At 42.6% G+C, this 16,767-nt stretch overlaps 1 pseudogene; it reads right to left on the minus strand.

Moving 5' to 3' along the window:
• Positions 1-4,182: 4,182 nt before the first annotated feature.
• LOC114688757 lies at positions 4,183-14,993 on the minus strand (annotated as a pseudogene).
• Positions 14,994-16,767: the final 1,774 nt, after the last annotated feature.

Below are 16,767 nucleotides of genomic sequence, written 5' to 3' on the forward strand. Positions count from 1 at the left end.
GTTTCTTTTTCCACAGGAGATTCTGGGCATCACACTAAGGTCTTTCAGTTGATGTAGCAAACTCTCATGCATTGAGCCACCACAGTGTTCCACAACCTGACTGTCTGTCTAAGCTCAAGATTAAATGAAGCCTTTCCCAGCCAACACTCTGAATGCTGTGGCCACATGTCAGTAATACTCAGTCCCAGCTCATGGAGTGGGTCATCAACATACTCCTGGATTTACTATATCCCTGACATTCATTGCTTAATGATGGTACATTTGATGCTATCCATTCCATGGACCATCTGGAACTCCATGTGGATGAGCATGGTGGGGATTGAGAACACTGATCCCTCCTCCCTGGGACTGGAAGTCAGTGGTGGATTAGAGGACCTGTGACTCAAATGGTCCATTTGAGTCAGAGTCTCAGAGGAGTCACTGAAGCCCTCTACAGTGATGGAGGTTGTACTGACTTGCTGGATTCAGTGTCCTGCCATCTGTTCCATACATGGTGATTCAGTGACCCCTAAGGAATCTAGTCCATCCTCTGCTAATATCCAGGGCTAAGACCAGCCCAGGTGACACAATAAACATTCCTTTATATTTTCTAGATGAAAACTATTAACTATTTGTTTGGTGAGATACGGAAAAATGGAAATGAAAGCAATGTTGACATTTGGATTTGAGATGAGTATGATTGTGTAGGCTTGTAAGGTGAAGCCAACCGGATCAGGTACTCCAGGCCAGCTGGGACAAAACTGGGAGGTCCAGGCAAGTTTGGGCTATAGTGAGAATGGTGTCAAAGGGCAGGACAGCAGCTTCTGGAATAAGAGAATTCCAGCTAGAGAATCTTGGATCAATGCTGAGCCTCTCTGGAAGAGGGCTTCCAGGTGTGTGGAACTGCTCCTGGGGCATGCATGCAGCAATGGCTAAAGGAACCTTTCCCTCTTCCCACAGGCATGGGAATGCCTTCTCAAAAAACCAAACCAAATCAAGCCAAAAAAAGAGGAAAGAAAAAAGAAATAAAGAAAATATGACATCATAAAAAATTTAGGACATCATGAAATTATCAGGCAAATAGATGAAGCTAGAAAAAATCATCCTGAGCAAGACAACCCAGACCCAGAATGACAAACGTGATACATACTCACTTAGAGTGGATATTTGCTGTTAAGGAAAGGATTATCACACTATAATTCACACACCCAGAGAGGTAAATAGCTAGGCTCTGTGGATTAGGTTGGAAGGGAACACATGGATCTGCCTGGGAAGAGGAAATAGACTTTTTGGGTGGACTGGGAGCTGGTGGGAATGAGAACAGGGTGTGATCAGGAGGGGGATGGAGGGAGGGAAGGAGGAAGAGAGAATATGGAAAGAGGACTGGAATATGAAGGGGCATCATTTAGGGGGCAATGTGGAAACCTAGAGCAGTGAAATCTTCCTAAAACCTGTGATGGTGACCCTATGGAGGACTTGTAGTAATGGAGGATATGGAGCCCAAACCTGCCATCTTCTGTAAACTAGCAAGGCTCCCAGTGGTAGAACTAGGAACCAATCCAGCCACAGAACCTTCAACCCACACTTGTCCTACGTACAAGACATGCTGGATCAATGGTGGCTCAGAGAACATGGGTGTGACCAACCAATGGCTGGTCTAACTTGAGACCAGAGCCACAAGAGGGAGCCCATGCCCAACACTGCCTGGATGGCCAGGAATGGGAAGCAGCAGGGCTCAGAGATCTTGGATCAGGGTCTAGCCCAATTATCATCAGAGAGGCTCTATTCCTCAGGCAACTGATGGGAGCAGATACAGAGACCTACATCCAAACATTAGGCAGAACTCAAGGAACCCCTCAGAAAAGGGGGAGGAAGGATTGTAGGAGTCAGAGTTGTTGAGGACATCAGAAGAACATAGTCCACAAAAATCAATTAAGCAGGACTTGCAGGAGCTTACAGAGGCTGATGTGGCAATCATGGAGACTGTATTAGTCTGTGCTAGGTCCTCTGCACACATGCTGTGGTTGTTTAGCTTGGGGCTTTTTTGAGACTCTTAGCAGTGGGAGTGGGAGTGTCTCTGACTTTTCTTCTCTTCGGGACCCTTTTCCTGCTCCTGTGTTGCCTTATCCAGCCTTGAAAATGAGAGTTTATGCCTAGTCTAACTGCATCTGTTATGCCATGTTCAGTGATATCACTGGGAAAACCGCTCTCTCCAGAAGGTAAATAGAGGAACAGTTGATCTGAGGAGGGTTGGGAGGGATGGAGGGAGGAAGGGAGAGGAGGCTGTGGTCTGGATATATTCTATGAGAGAAGAATAAACAAAAAGATAAAGAAAAGAGAGAAGTGGGTTTTTCCACTTCAAATGATTTAAGAAAAAATCCCTCAGCCTGGCAGTGGTAGCATATGGCTTTAATCCCAACACTCAGGGGGCAGAGGTGGGGGGGGCATCTCTGTGAGTTCAAGTTCTGCCTGGTCTACAAAACTAGATCCAGGGCTACCCAAAGAAATCTTATGTTGAAAAAAAGATGAAAGAAAGAAAGTTATGCCCAACCATTTGAGTTTTAGTTAATTCCAGATGTATGTAGTTAAGTCAATTACCAAGAATAGCCATCACATCTTTTCTCAAATAAATGAATGAATGAATAAATAAATGAATAAATAAATAAGTGAATAAATAAATAGCTGATGTATCTTACATGGGTAAACAATGCCAACAGCAGAAAACACAAAATACTGAAAATCTCAGTGTCAGACATTGAGTAGCTTCCCAAAGTATTGGTCAGGGAGGTCCCCAAAACAACATAGGTCATTGCCACTGCCCTTGGGTGTCCATAATAACTCTACAACAAATAACAGGGCACAGACTGATCTCCAAAGCACCAGAGTAAAATAGCTACAGCAAGCCAAGTGTCCATCATAACTAGATATTCTGAAATCTTCTGACATTGATTACAGAAGACAACACAACATTGGTTACAGGACAGAGAGAAATCAGTCAGGGTCATGCTGATGCAAAAGACATCAGTGGTATTATCCATCCCTAAATCACAAATACTGCAATCCTGCCTGGGAAGATGGACACGCTGGTGCAACAGCGGCATGATCATTATGGGGGCATTGTCTCCATTGTGATTGGACTTGAGGCCTGCTCCAGAGAAAATGTATGCTGGATACTGTACAGCCAGTCAAAAGCCCATAGCTACGGAGGTCACAGGCAGGGGTAGTTACTGTTTCAGTAAATGGTCCTTTGGTCAAATGGCAAATTTTTGAAGATTCATTTATTCATGGGTGTGGGTATCTACTGAGGACAGAAGGGACATCTGATCTCCTGTAACTGTAGTTATAGGCAGCTGTGAACCACCTGATGTGGGTGCTGGGAACCAAACATGGGTTCTCTATAAAAAATGACTATGCTCTAACCACTGAAAAATTCCCTCAGCCCCTAAACCAGTGTTTCTCAACCTGTGGGTCTTGCCACCTTTGGGAGGATTGGAGGACCCTTTCATGGGAGTTGCCTAAGACCATAGGAAAACACTGATATTCACATTACAATTCATAACGGTAGCAAAATTACTGTTATGAAGTAGCAACAAAAATAATTTTATGATTGAGGATCACCGCAACATGAGGAACTGTTTTAAGGGTCATTAAATGAACATTGAGAACTACTATCCTAAACATTTATTTTGTAGGGTCCCCAAAATATAACCCTATGGAAATGTGGCTTAAATCCTCAATTCCTTTTCCTCATGTGTCAAACTCTTCAATGTGCCTATGGGTCCCTCATAACCCTGAGCATCCTGGATTACATCTGCAACACACTAGAGATTACCACCATCTCTAGATGACAACCTTGGATGCATGGATCTGCCATAACTAGCCACACATTTGAGATGTGACAGTCTCAGAAAGCATGAGAGAGAATGTTAGAGTAACTCTACTTCATTTTATGGGGATGTTCACAGGACTTTTTAGATTTAAAACTGTAAACCATGCTAATCATCAAGATAGGAAAACACACATTTCAAAATTCCGAACATGACTTTATAATCTCCATGCTGGGGTAACATCCTTATATATCCCACCTGCCAGAATCTACTCCCATGACACCTGTCAACATGCCCAAGTCAAATTTTTCCCTCCTCTTGAAAAATTCCCTCCAGCATCATCTAACTTTTCCCTCCCACCCAGGAGCATCAGTCTAAAACCATGTGTTGTGTGTCCTCTGACCAGACACGTGTGCCTTGTTTTTCATCTCCCAGCTTCCACAGGAAGGTTGATATTTACACACAACTAGTAATAACACCGACACTCACACAATGGGGTTTTGTTGTAGATGTATTGATTGTCACAATCTCAGCAGCGTTTAGTACCAAAGACAACCTTCCCTGGCTCCCTAATGGCTTTCAGAATATCCATAAGCTCATCACAATGTTCTCTCATGAGTTGCATGTGGAGAGTACCACTGTAATCATAGCTCTCCTGAGGAACAGGGTACAGCTCCACTCCATCCTTAGCTTTCTCAACCTGGCAGTATGGTGTAGTAGGTCCCTCAGGGCATGCAAGGAGATTTGGTTCCCATAGAAGCTGAACTTGGTGAGCTGAAGACAGCTGCTCAGTGCAGGTAAGATGTCATGGAGATATTGATCCTCAATTTGACAGTCCTCTAAGTCCAGGATCACCAGGGTGGGTCCAGCTTTTACTAATAGAACTTGGAGGGGTTCAGGACTTAGATCAGTCAATCTGACATTTTGCAAATTCAGTTGTTGCAATTGACTGACACATGGAAACTCAGAAAGACTGTCCCATTCTGATGCTGAGAGTGTACAGTGAGTCACATCCAGGTCATCCAAGGGGGTCTTCAAGGACCTAATTAGGAAAACAGACAGTTCTTAGAAATGATGGCTAATACAGAAGATGACCAGTAATAACACAGGAGAGGACAGTATGGGTCAAAATATTTCTAATTGTATGGCAGATCAGTACCCATGATGCTGCATGACTGTCTACACACTAAAATCCGTACTGAGGCCTGGCACCATCCTTAACTACACATCCTCCCCTCACTATCAAGCAAGACCCAAATGCTGGCTAGACTAACAGGGCACATACAGCAAAGACCAAGGAGGACCAACCCAGGCAAGATCTGGGAACAATCCAATGTCACCACCCCTCAAGCACATCTTCTCCGTTCCTTTCTCTGTGCTTACCTGTGCACCCTTCCTTCAATTAACTTCAGTGCCACACATTTCCCAACTACCCATCACCTACACAGGCTTAAAACCATCAAAACTGGGTATGGTAACTGGGCATAGTGGAGTCCATCTTTAATCCTAGCACTTGGGAGGCAGAGACAAGTGGATCTCCTCGAGTAGGAGGCCAGCCTGGTATACATTCCAAGACAGCCAGAGTTACATAGCTAGGTCCTGCCTTGGTAGGAAGCAGGGTAGCAAGCTGAGTATTGGGGTACACACCTATAATATTGATACCTGGAAGCTGAGGCTATACAACCAACGAGTTCAAGGTCAATCTAGGCAACATAGTAAGACGCAATCTTTAAAAAAAATTTAAAAAAAGAAGTAATCTTAAAAACAGACCATTCCTGATGGGTGGTGGTAGCACATGCCTTTAATCCTAGCACTTGGGAGGCAGAGTTCAAGGCCACCCTGGTTTACAGAGCAAAGTCTACTGTGGGATGTATTTCTATTCCCGTTGGTTAATAAATAAGCTGCTTTGGCCTATGGCAAGGTAGCTGAGAGGCAGGCAGAAAATCCAAGCAGAGATACAGGAAAGAGAAAGGTGGGATGAGGGAGATGCAAGCCGGCCATGGAAGGAGCAACAAGATTTCAGCAGACCAGTAACGGCACAGCCATGAGCAACGTGGCAAAACAGATTAACAGGAATAAGTTAAGTTATAAGAACTAGCTAACAGAAAGCCTGAGGCATAGACCATACAGTTTCTAATTAATAAGTCTCTGTATGTTTACTTGGGACTGAGTGGCTGTGGGACCAGGTGGGACACAGGAAAACTTCTGACTACACAAGTCCCAGGACAGCCAAGGATACAGAGAAACTCTTTCAGAAAACAAACAAACAAACAAAACCAGTCCATTCAGAGTGAGAGTCCTTAGCAGATGAAAGCACCTGTCACCAAGGCTGACAATCTGATTTGGATCCTTGGGATCCAACATGGTTAAAGGAGGAAACTGATGCAAGTTATCCTCTGACCTCCACAAGTATGCCGTGGATCTCCCTCCCCACCCCACTGAAACACATAACACAAATAAATTAAAATAGAAGGAAGGTGGCTCATGCCTTTAATCCCAGCCTCTCTGGAGGCAGGGACAAGCTGAAGTCCATGAGTTCAAGGCCAACCTGGTTTTCAGAGCAAGTTCAGAGACAGGTGGGGCTATACAGAGAAACACTGTGTCAAAAAAAAAAAGAAAGTGGGGTTAGAGATACTGCTCAGTAGTTAAGAACGTTTGTTGTTCTTATAAAGGATATGGATTCTGTTCCCAACATGGTGGCTCAAAATCCCCTGAAACAGTACCCAGGGAGCAAACTGATGCCCTCTTCTGATCTCCACAGGCACCTAACACATGGTATGCAAACATTGGCTCAGGCCCACAAACATATACATATGAAACTTCAGGAGATCTATAGGGCAAAATTTCCTTATTTCTTCAAAGAAGGCAAACTGCTAATTTCTGCTCAAAATATTCAGATGTTACCATCACTTCTAAATCTGTACTTTTCAGATGCACAAGTTACTTGATTGTCATTACTTCACTATTTGACTTAATTGTATAATTATATAAATAATTAAGAAAAGGAAAATATTTAGGCCAGATAACTTGCCTGGAATCAAGTCAGGCAATATGAACTTACTTCAGCTTGGCTCCAAGGGAAATGTCTGGTAAGCACTATTTTAAATTTTCATCCATTTCTATAGTTTAACTTAAAGTAAAAAGTATCTTTTCAGTTAAGAAAAAGAAAAACCCCAGCCTTTCCTTAATGGGAAATAGTAGGCAGCCTGCTCTGTCCATATACATGGGGGCTGAATAGAGCACAGATTGGGAACTAATGCAGGTGTGACATGCTTTCATCAATGCCCTCCTGTATCTTCAGCTTTCTTGAACACACTGGCTAAGGAAGAAACTAGAATCCACTCACTAGATCTCATTGCTTCATAACTGGCTAAACAACATGGGTGCCTTTCCAGACCATCAACCCCAGCTTAACCTTGATCCTTTGAACCACTGGTTATGTGAGAGCTCTCTCCAGGCCAGAGCAGACAGGAAACAATGCCTTGACATTTCTTTTCTTTCTTTCTTTCTTTTTTTTTTTTTAAGATTTATTTATTTATTATGTATACAGTGTTCTGTCTACACGTATCTCTGCAGGCCAGAAGAGGGCACCAGATCTCATTACAGATGGTTGTGAGCCACCATGTCATTGCTGGGAATTGAACTCAGGATCTTTGGAAGAACAAGCAGTGTTCTTAACCTCTGAGCCACCTCTCAAGCCTGCCTTGTCATTTCTAATGCCTCAGCACTGTCAATCCACTAGTGGGCACAGGGAGCAGGTGCCCACTAATATAAAGGTACAGGACTTTGTTCTGCTCTGCAGAGCATCTGTCTTTACCCAAGTAGCTGGTGCAGGTGACCCTCAAGGAAGGGAACAGTTTCCAGATGCATCTTCTGGAGACACTCCAGCTTGAGGAACTGGGAGGTGAACTGGGTAATGATATAGCTCTTCTCCTCTGGGAAATAAAGTTATCTCCTTGGATGTAGGTGAGAGAGAGCTTGCACAGGTTCCTCATGCAGCTCAGGTAAGAAGCCAAGTTAAGCAAGAAAACTGGATTGCAGAAAGCATCATGCAGGCCCAATGTTTTTACATATTCCAGGTTCACCTTTTCTGAGAGCTTCTTGTGGTTAAAACGGGATGCTGACCAAATCTGAAGCTCATTACAGTACAGCTGTAACAAGCCTTTCCTCTTATCACTCCACTCAAGGAGGTACCCTAAGAACTGGGTAAGGGGGCCTTCCATGAAAAACAAGTCCACCACCACCTTCAAGGGCTTCTTCACTCCGCCTTCGAATGGCCTGCCAGTGCTTGAGTATCACTTGAGGTCTGTGGTAACCAGTTATCCATGGACCAAAGCTGGATATCCAAGTAGTTCTGACCCACAGACGTAGATCCAGCTCTTCCAATTTGTCCTGCCTGTGGGGAAAACAGAAAAGAGCCTCAGCAGCTAGGCCAGGACACAATATCTTGCCTGTGTTTTATTCCAGCCCTGAAGTTGGCCTTCCGTTCTGTCAGACAGACAGACACAGAAATGTGTTGCTATAGCCCTGGCTTGCCTAGAACTCACTATGTAGACCAGGCTGGTCTGGAACTCACAGAAATCAGCCTGCCTCTGCCTCCTGAGTGCTGAGATTAAAGGTATAGGCCATCATGTGCTACTCAGTAACAGTGTTTTTAATTACCATGCAGTCCTTCTAACATTAATTTATGCCATTTGCTTGGCCTATCAGACGATGGTGTTCAAATGGCATGACTTGTCAATTTTTCTCAAACTCACTGAAGAAGGAGCTGTTCTGCTTTTGGGGTGAGGAGTGATTTAAGGGAGGCCACATGTCAAAGCTCAGTTCCATTCCGTTCTCATGTCTCTGCCTTCCTTTTGTTTCTCAGAAACAGAGTAAACTGAAGCATGGAGAAGGGATAAAGGAAGACAGAGATGCATTTCTTGAGCTTTCAGTGTACACCAAGCCCTAAACCTGCATCAGTACATTGGCTCCTAGAAGGGCCCCATCATCTAGGTGTGGCTCAATATCCTCATCTGATGTTGAGTTACTGAGGCTCTTACTTCAAGTCCCCTGCCCATCACCATCAGGCTTCAGCTGGGAACTCAGCAGGAATCCTTTATTTAGAGCCATAATTGACCACAGGCACCTTGTTATTAGTCATCCTTGGATCCTGTGTCATCTCAAAACTAGCTCCAGGGGGCTAGAGAGATGGTTCAGTGGATAGGAGCACTTGCTGCTCTTGCTGGGGACCAAGGTTCAGTTCCCAGAATCCACATGGCAGGTCACAACTGTTTATAACTTTAGTTCCAGGGGATCTGATCCCCTCTTCTGTCCACTGTGGGCACTGCATAAACATGGTGCACATGCAGGCAAACCGTTTATACATGTAAAATGAAATAAATAAATCTTTAAAAAAAAACAACCCAAATTGCTCTGGGGCTAGATTTGCAGCTCATTTGATTCATGAATGCCTAGGTTCAGTCCTCTGCACTGCATAATCTTGGTGTGGTGGCACATGTCTGTAATCCCAGCACTTGGGAGGTAGAGGTCAAAGAATGTCAGAAGTTCAAGGTCATCTTTGGCTACATGAGTTCTACTTGAGATCTTGTCAGTCGTAATAAAGCAGTGGCTTGTTTTTCTTGATAGGAAGTAGAAAAACACTTTATGTAGAAAGATTTTTTTCGTTGATATGATAGAATCCCAAAAGGATACAATATTTTAATAAGATAGATCTCTTAATAAAGTGCCCATGCTTGTGTGATGTTAGTATTTGATTCAAAGGGAATCTGGTTAACTTTACCAGCCATAACTAGTGTAGGCCAAGAAAGGTTGTAACCTGGTAGGATCAGAGGCATGGTTTGCAGAGGTCTAGAGGCTCTAGCTAGCTGGGAGTCTACTCCACGTGTGGGAAGGGTTTGTGTATGCCCTAGTGTAAATTACCTGAATTCACATGGATTAATTTACATCAAGTCCTACCAGCATGGAAGCAGGATATAAAGATAGAGCCCTGTGCCTGTGAGAATTCCTCATAGCCACCCTGTCCCAAATAAGCCCCTTCAGTGGGTTGCATACCTGACAACAGACACCATCACCAAAGAATTAGCACCAACACTGCCACAAATCCATGGAACTAGTGAGCTGTCCCTCACAGTGGGTAACTTGCATTTCTCTTCCCTTTCAAAACACCCCTTTACCTCCTTAGATACACCCATGTTAGCCAAGTATGCACATCTCAGGCTGCAGTCCTCTGTTTTTCCCAAACTACTCTGGAGAGTAGATCTTCAATTGTACACATGTGTATGAACTCAAAGGACGGCCATGGATAGCCAAGAGAGAAGTTGACAATGGGAGAGAATTACTGAAACCTCAACATTCCAAATCAGGTGTGGTGGGTCACTTTCCTAATCCAAACACTGTGGTGATCTTGGTGGGGGCTAAGGCAGGAGTAGTCCTGAAAGACCCTAATCCTTCAGTCTTACACCCCCCAAGCCCCAGGAGAGTGAGGAACTAAAAAAGCTAGTTCCAAGGGCAAACTGACTAATCCATTACTCACCCACCCCTGCCACAATGTAACAATGTAAAGAGATTTCTGTTAAGAGATGGGCTCAACTGTGACTGGGATAATTGCAAGTGTTCCAGGAAAGACCACTGTAACCTTTGTGTAACCTTCATTCCCACCCTGATATCCCCCTTGAGGTTTTGGGAAGAATGTGCAAGCAGACGTGATTGTACCCACCCTGCTATCAGGCCAAGATCTTGTGAAATTATCCTCTAGACATAAATCAGTTGAAAGGAAATTGTATGAAAATTGTAATCTTATGGCCTTTGTGGGTTTTTTCCTTTAAAAGTACCCATGTGGCTGCAGTAGGCATGACTCTTGCTCTCAGGACAAGAGGAGCCACTGTACAGCCGCATCAATAAACCTCTTGCTGTTTGCATCAACAGCACCGGAGTCTAGGTTCTTGGGACACCCAACCGAGAAGGTAGTACCCTGGGTCTGGGGTCTATCAGTACCCTGAGTTCAAGTCCAGTATGGTCCACACATACCAATACTTCTTGCTGCCAGGTGGTGCAGCTTTTAATCCTAGTTCTTGGGAGACAGAGGCAAGCAGATCTCTAGGATTCAGATGCCAGCCTGATCTACATACTGAGTTCCAGGACAGCCTAGGCTATGTAGAGAGACTCTGTCTCAAAACAAACAAACAAACAAACAAACAAACACAAAAAAACCCAAATAACCAAAACACAAATAATTCTTTGTCACACATTTATTTAAACAATGAAAATTCCCCTAAATCCAATATACACACAGAGCAGTGTAATAATGCTTTAAGGGTTCATAATGGTAGAGCATTTGCCTAGCATGCACAAAGTCCTACATTTAATCCTGCAGTAGTATTACTGATAGCCACCCACCCCCAGTGCAATAGGACCAGTCACTTAAATCACAGGCCTTTAACCTCTATAGACCCAACAGAGGTCATATGATGAATACAGTCTGTTTGCAGTGGTTAGCTTCGACATGGGCACCTTAAGACTAACAAAGATGTTTCTTCTACTGTGTGTAGAAGATTTTTACTTTACTGATTTTGCTTTACTGATTTTTTTTGTTTGGTTGGTTTTTCAAGACAGGGTTTCTCTTTGTAGCCCTGGCTGTCCTGCAACTCACTCTGTAGACCAGGCTGACCACAACTCAAAGGTGCCTTTAATCCCTGCTTCTGTTCTACCAGTGTTGAGATTGAAGACTTGTCTAAATTAAGGCATTTTAAATACTTGTTTTTATTATGTATTTGAGTGTTTTGACTGAGTGTGTCTCTGTGCATGATGTTCATGTACTGCCCAAAGATGCCAGAAGAGGGTTTTGCATCCATTGGAACTGCAGTTACAGATAGCAGAGGTATGTAGGTGTTGGGAATCGAACATAGATCCTCTACGAACAATGTTCTTCCAAGGCTTGGAACATTTTGGTTAGTCGGGGTAGCATTCTGTTGATCTTTGGTAGATTTCTGATGACAACATTACATCACTTGATAACACTTATTTTCAAGAATGAGAAGCTAGACATGAAGGGGGATAATGACTTTGAAAGTATGGAACAGGAAGCTGTTTAAATGCTATGTCCAGTATGGGGGTGGGGTGGAGCCATGGTCTTGAAAGTTCAGCATGGACAGAAACCAAGTCACTGGGAGGCTTACAACTTGGAACTCTGAACTTTGTTTTTTAGATAGAAGCGGTTTCACTTTATAGCCCACATGAAACTCACTATGTAGTTCAGGCTAGTCTCAAACTCAGGGAAATCCTCCTGCCTCAGCCTCATGAACTGGTATTACAGACAAGCAGCACCAGCTAAGGTGTAAATTTTTAAATTTATAGAAAACTTGCTGGGAGATGGTGGCCCAGGCCTTTAATCCCAGCACTGGGGAGGCTGAGGCAGGCAGATCTCTGTGAGTTCGAGGACAGCCTAGTCTACAGAATGAGTTCCAGAATAGTCTCCAAAGCTACAGAGAAACCCTGTCTCTAAGAAAAAAATTTACAGAAAACTGCCAAGGTGTGATGATGGTCTTTAATCTCAGCCCCTGGGAGGCAGAAGCAGAAGGATCTCTGAGTTGGAGGCCAGGCCAGGCTGCCAAGGAGAGTCCCTTTCTAAAAAATAAAATAAAAATTTACAGCAGACCTGAAGCAGACATTTCCAATGTCTTCTTTTTTGTGCTGAGAATGCAATACTGCACTAGCAAGCTTCACACCACCACTTTTATTAAAATTAAAAAAAAATTGTTTGGCAGGTGAGGTGGCTCAGCAGGTAAAGGCACTTGCCACCAAGCCTGAGGACCTGGGTTCAATCACCAAGACCCACGTGGTGTGGAGAATTCTCATAGTTCTCTGACATCCATACCTGTGCCTCAGCATGCACACACTCACACACACACACACACACACACACACACACACACACACACACACAATAAATGTAATAATTAAGAAAAATTTTATGATTTATTTATTTATTGTGTATAGTGTTCTGTGTTCATGTATGCCTGTAGGCCAGAAGAGGGCACCAGATCTCATTATAGATGGTTGTGAGCCACCATGTGGTTGCTAGGAATTGCACTCAGGACCTCTGGAAGAACAGCCACTACTCTTTTTTTTTTCTTTCCTTTTTAACTGGTAGTGTCTTTTTGTTTGTTTGTTTATTTATTTATTTTATTTTACAATACCATTCAGTTCTACATATCAGCCATGGGTTCCCCTATTCTCCCCCCTCCCACACCCTCCCCTAAACCCCAGCATACTCCCCATTCCCACCTACTCCAGGGCAAATCCTCCAAGGACTGCAATCAACCTGGTAGACTCAGTCCAGGCAGGTCCAGTCCCTTCCTCCGAGACTGAGCCAACTGTCCCTGCATAAGCTCCAGGTTTCAAACAACCAACTCATGCAATGAGCACAGGACTTGGTCCCACTGCCTAGTTGCCTGCCAAACTGATCAAGCCAATCAACTGTCTCACCTATTCAGAGGGCCTGATCCAGCTGGGGGCCCCTCAGCCTTTGGTTCATAGTTCATGTGTTTCCATTCATTTGGCTATTTTTTTTCAATAATTGAGTAGAACTGAAATTTATTATACGCCACAGTCGTCCTAGGGACCTCCATATTATATATATAGCCTCTATGGTTCTATGGGCTGTGGTCTGATTTTTCTTTATTTTATATCTAGAATCCACTTACGAGTGACTACATACCATGACTGTCTTTCTGGGTTTGGGTTACCTCACTCAGGATGATTTTTTCTAGTTCCATCCATTTGCCTGCAAATTTCATGCTTTCATTGTTTTTCTCTGCTGAGTAGTACTCCATTGTGTATATGTACCACATTTTTTCCATCCATTCTTCTGTTGATGGGCATCTAGGTTGTTTCCAGGTTCTGGCTATTACAAATAGTGCTGCTATGAACATAGCTGAGCATGTATCTTTATGGTATGAATCAGCATTCCTTGGGTATATGCCCAAGAGTGGGATGGCTGGGTCTTGAGGTAGTTCGATTCCTAATTTTCTGAGAAACCGCCATACTGATTTCCACAGTGGTTGTACAAGTTTACATTCCCACCAACAGTGGAGGAGTGTTCCCTTTGCTCCACATCCTCTCCAACATTGGCTGTCATTGGTGTTTTTGATTGTAGCCATTCTGACAGGTGTAAGGTGGTATCTCAGAGTCGTTTTGATTTGCATTTCTCTGATGATTAAGGATGTTGAGCATTTCTTTAAATGTCTTTCAGCCATTTGTAGTTCTTGTTTTGTGAATTCTCTGTTTAGCTCTTTAGCCCATTTTTTAATTGGACTAATTAAGAGGGCACCAGATCTCATTATAGATGGTTGTGAGCCACCATGTGGTTGCTGGGAATTGCACTCAGGACCTCTGGAAGAACAGCCACTACTCTTAACTGCTGAGCCATCTCTCCAGCTCCCAACCATAAACACACACACTTTAAGCTACATGTTTTACTTGTTGATTTACTACTACTACTACTACTACTACTACTACTACTACTACTACTAAGACAGGGTCTCACTGTTGAGTTCAAGGCCAGTCTGTACTACATTAGAGTAAGTTCCAGGACAGCCAGGGCTATGAAGAAAAACTGTCTTGAAAACCAAAAATGGGAAAATTACTTAAAAAACAAAACAAAACATCCAATCCTGCCAGGTGGTGGAGGTTCACACCTTTAGTCCCAGCACTTGGGAGCAGAGGCAGGTGAATCTCTGAGCCTGGACTATAAAGTGAGTTCCAGGACAGCCATGGATACACAGAGAGTAGAAATATACATAGAGTATTCAAAATTAACTTTAAATTGTATCAATAAACTGAAATCTATAGCAATGTAAAATATTTTACAGAAGTTGTTGCTCTTTATTTGTTTTTCTCCAGCACCTAATATAATTTTATGATTAGGTAAAACAAATAGAATCATGCCACATACAAAAATAAGGTATATTTAAGGATTCTAGGGTCTCTTTACATTACTCTATTTAAGCCACCCATGTTTATGAAGATGTACGTATCTACATTTTCAAATTTGCCTTTTGTCTTCTTCCTGTCTAGACAAACACTTGTTTCTGGGTGCCTCTCTCCCACTTTTCTCCATCACGTTTTTCGCTTTAACAAGGTGCCGGCCCGACTTGTATTTGTAGCGATCTTCCTTGTTCCTTCCATGGCCACAGAGCAGTCTGTTGTGTGATGTGCTGGTTATATCCACTCTCTTATCCTGGACTTGGCTTCTTTCCAGGCCTTGGCTGTTACAGAGAGCATCAGTAAATGACCTTGTTCCAGGACTTTTGGTATTGTTTGCAGTGGATCTTTAGGATGTGCTCCTGGAAGTGATCTGAAGGTCAAAAGGCAAACATGGCTGTTTTTGCTATAAGCATTGCCAAGTTCTTTTTTTTAACATTTTATAAAATCTTTATTGACAAATAATTCACATAGTATACAATTTGGCTGTTTGCACAATTTAATAGACTTTAGTCTAGCATCCTCATAGGCCCATGACTCCATAACCACTTTCTATTTTAGAACATCTCTGTCTTCAATTTCATACACACATATAATGTATGGTGATTACATTCCATCCTATTTTTTAATGAACATTGTATTTGCAATTGTAAACACTTTTAAGTTCACAATTCAGTGGCAGGAATTACATTCAAGATATTAATCACACTCATGATATTCATTAATTACACTCATGATATTAATTACATTTGCAGTATTCATTGATTAGATTTGCAGTTTCATTCAAAGCTATATTTATGATATTCATTAATTACATTAATTGTATTGATTTATTATATTCATGATATTATGTCCTGATACTATTGTCCATTTGTGGGGCTTTTCCATCACACAAAACAGAAACTCTATACTTAGAAAATCATGGCTCGGCCCCCGACTTCCCTTCTGGATCAGAGACTTCGGGTCCAGATAAGAGCTTCCATCCTGCCCCGGAGTTCCCATTTGGACAAGAGAACTACCATCTGGACAAGAGAGAGAGACTTCCTGAATCTGTCAGCTCTTTCTGATCCAAGTACACTGATAAGACCAAGAAGGAACCACAAGGAGATGGGCAGACGTCAAGGCAGAAGTACATACAACAAAATGAAGAGCAATACAGCATCACCAGAACCTAGCCCGCCTCCAACATCTAGACCTGAACATCAAAAATTGGAAGAAGCAGAAGAAAATAGCCTTATGAGTAACATCATGAAGAAGGTAGAGGCTTGTGTAGAGAAAAAGACAAAAAAAATGGGAAGAATGCTGTAAACAACTAGAGGAAAGGGCAAACAAATTAGAAGAAAACAATAAAGTCCTGGAAGAAAACAATAAAGTACTGAAAGAAAATCATGAAAAAGCAATGAAACAAATAAAGAAAACAGTCCAAGACCTGAAAAGGGAAATTGAAAAAATAAAGAAGACACAAACAGAGGGAATGCTGGAAATAGAAAACCTGAGGAAAAGATCGGGAACTTCAGATGCAAGTATAACCAACAGAATGCAAGAGATGGAAGAGAGGATTTCTGGCATTGAAGATACAGTAGAAGAAATAGTTTCATCAGTCGAAGGAAACTAAAGCCACCAAAGTCATGTACCAAAATGTCCAAGAAATTTGGGACACCATGAAAAGACCAAACCTACGAATTATAGGGATAGAAGAAGGTGAAGAATCCCAACTCAAAGGCACAGAAAATATATTCAACAAAATTATAGAAGAAAACTTTCCCAACTTAAAGAAGGAAATGCCTATGAAGATACAAGAAGCCTATAGAACACCAAACAGAATAGACCCACCAAAAAAGTCCCCTCGACACATAATAATTAAACAACTAAATGTACAGAATAAAGAAAGAATATTAAGAGCAGCAAAGGAAAAAGGCCAAGTGACCTATAAAGGTAAACCCATCAGAATAACACCCGATTTCTCAATGGAGACTTT

The sequence above is a fragment of the Peromyscus leucopus genome, unplaced genomic scaffold, assembly GCF_004664715.2.
Source record: "Peromyscus leucopus breed LL Stock unplaced genomic scaffold, UCI_PerLeu_2.1 scaffold_1428, whole genome shotgun sequence".
In the NCBI taxonomy this organism is placed as follows: Eukaryota; Metazoa; Chordata; class Mammalia; order Rodentia; family Cricetidae; genus Peromyscus; species Peromyscus leucopus.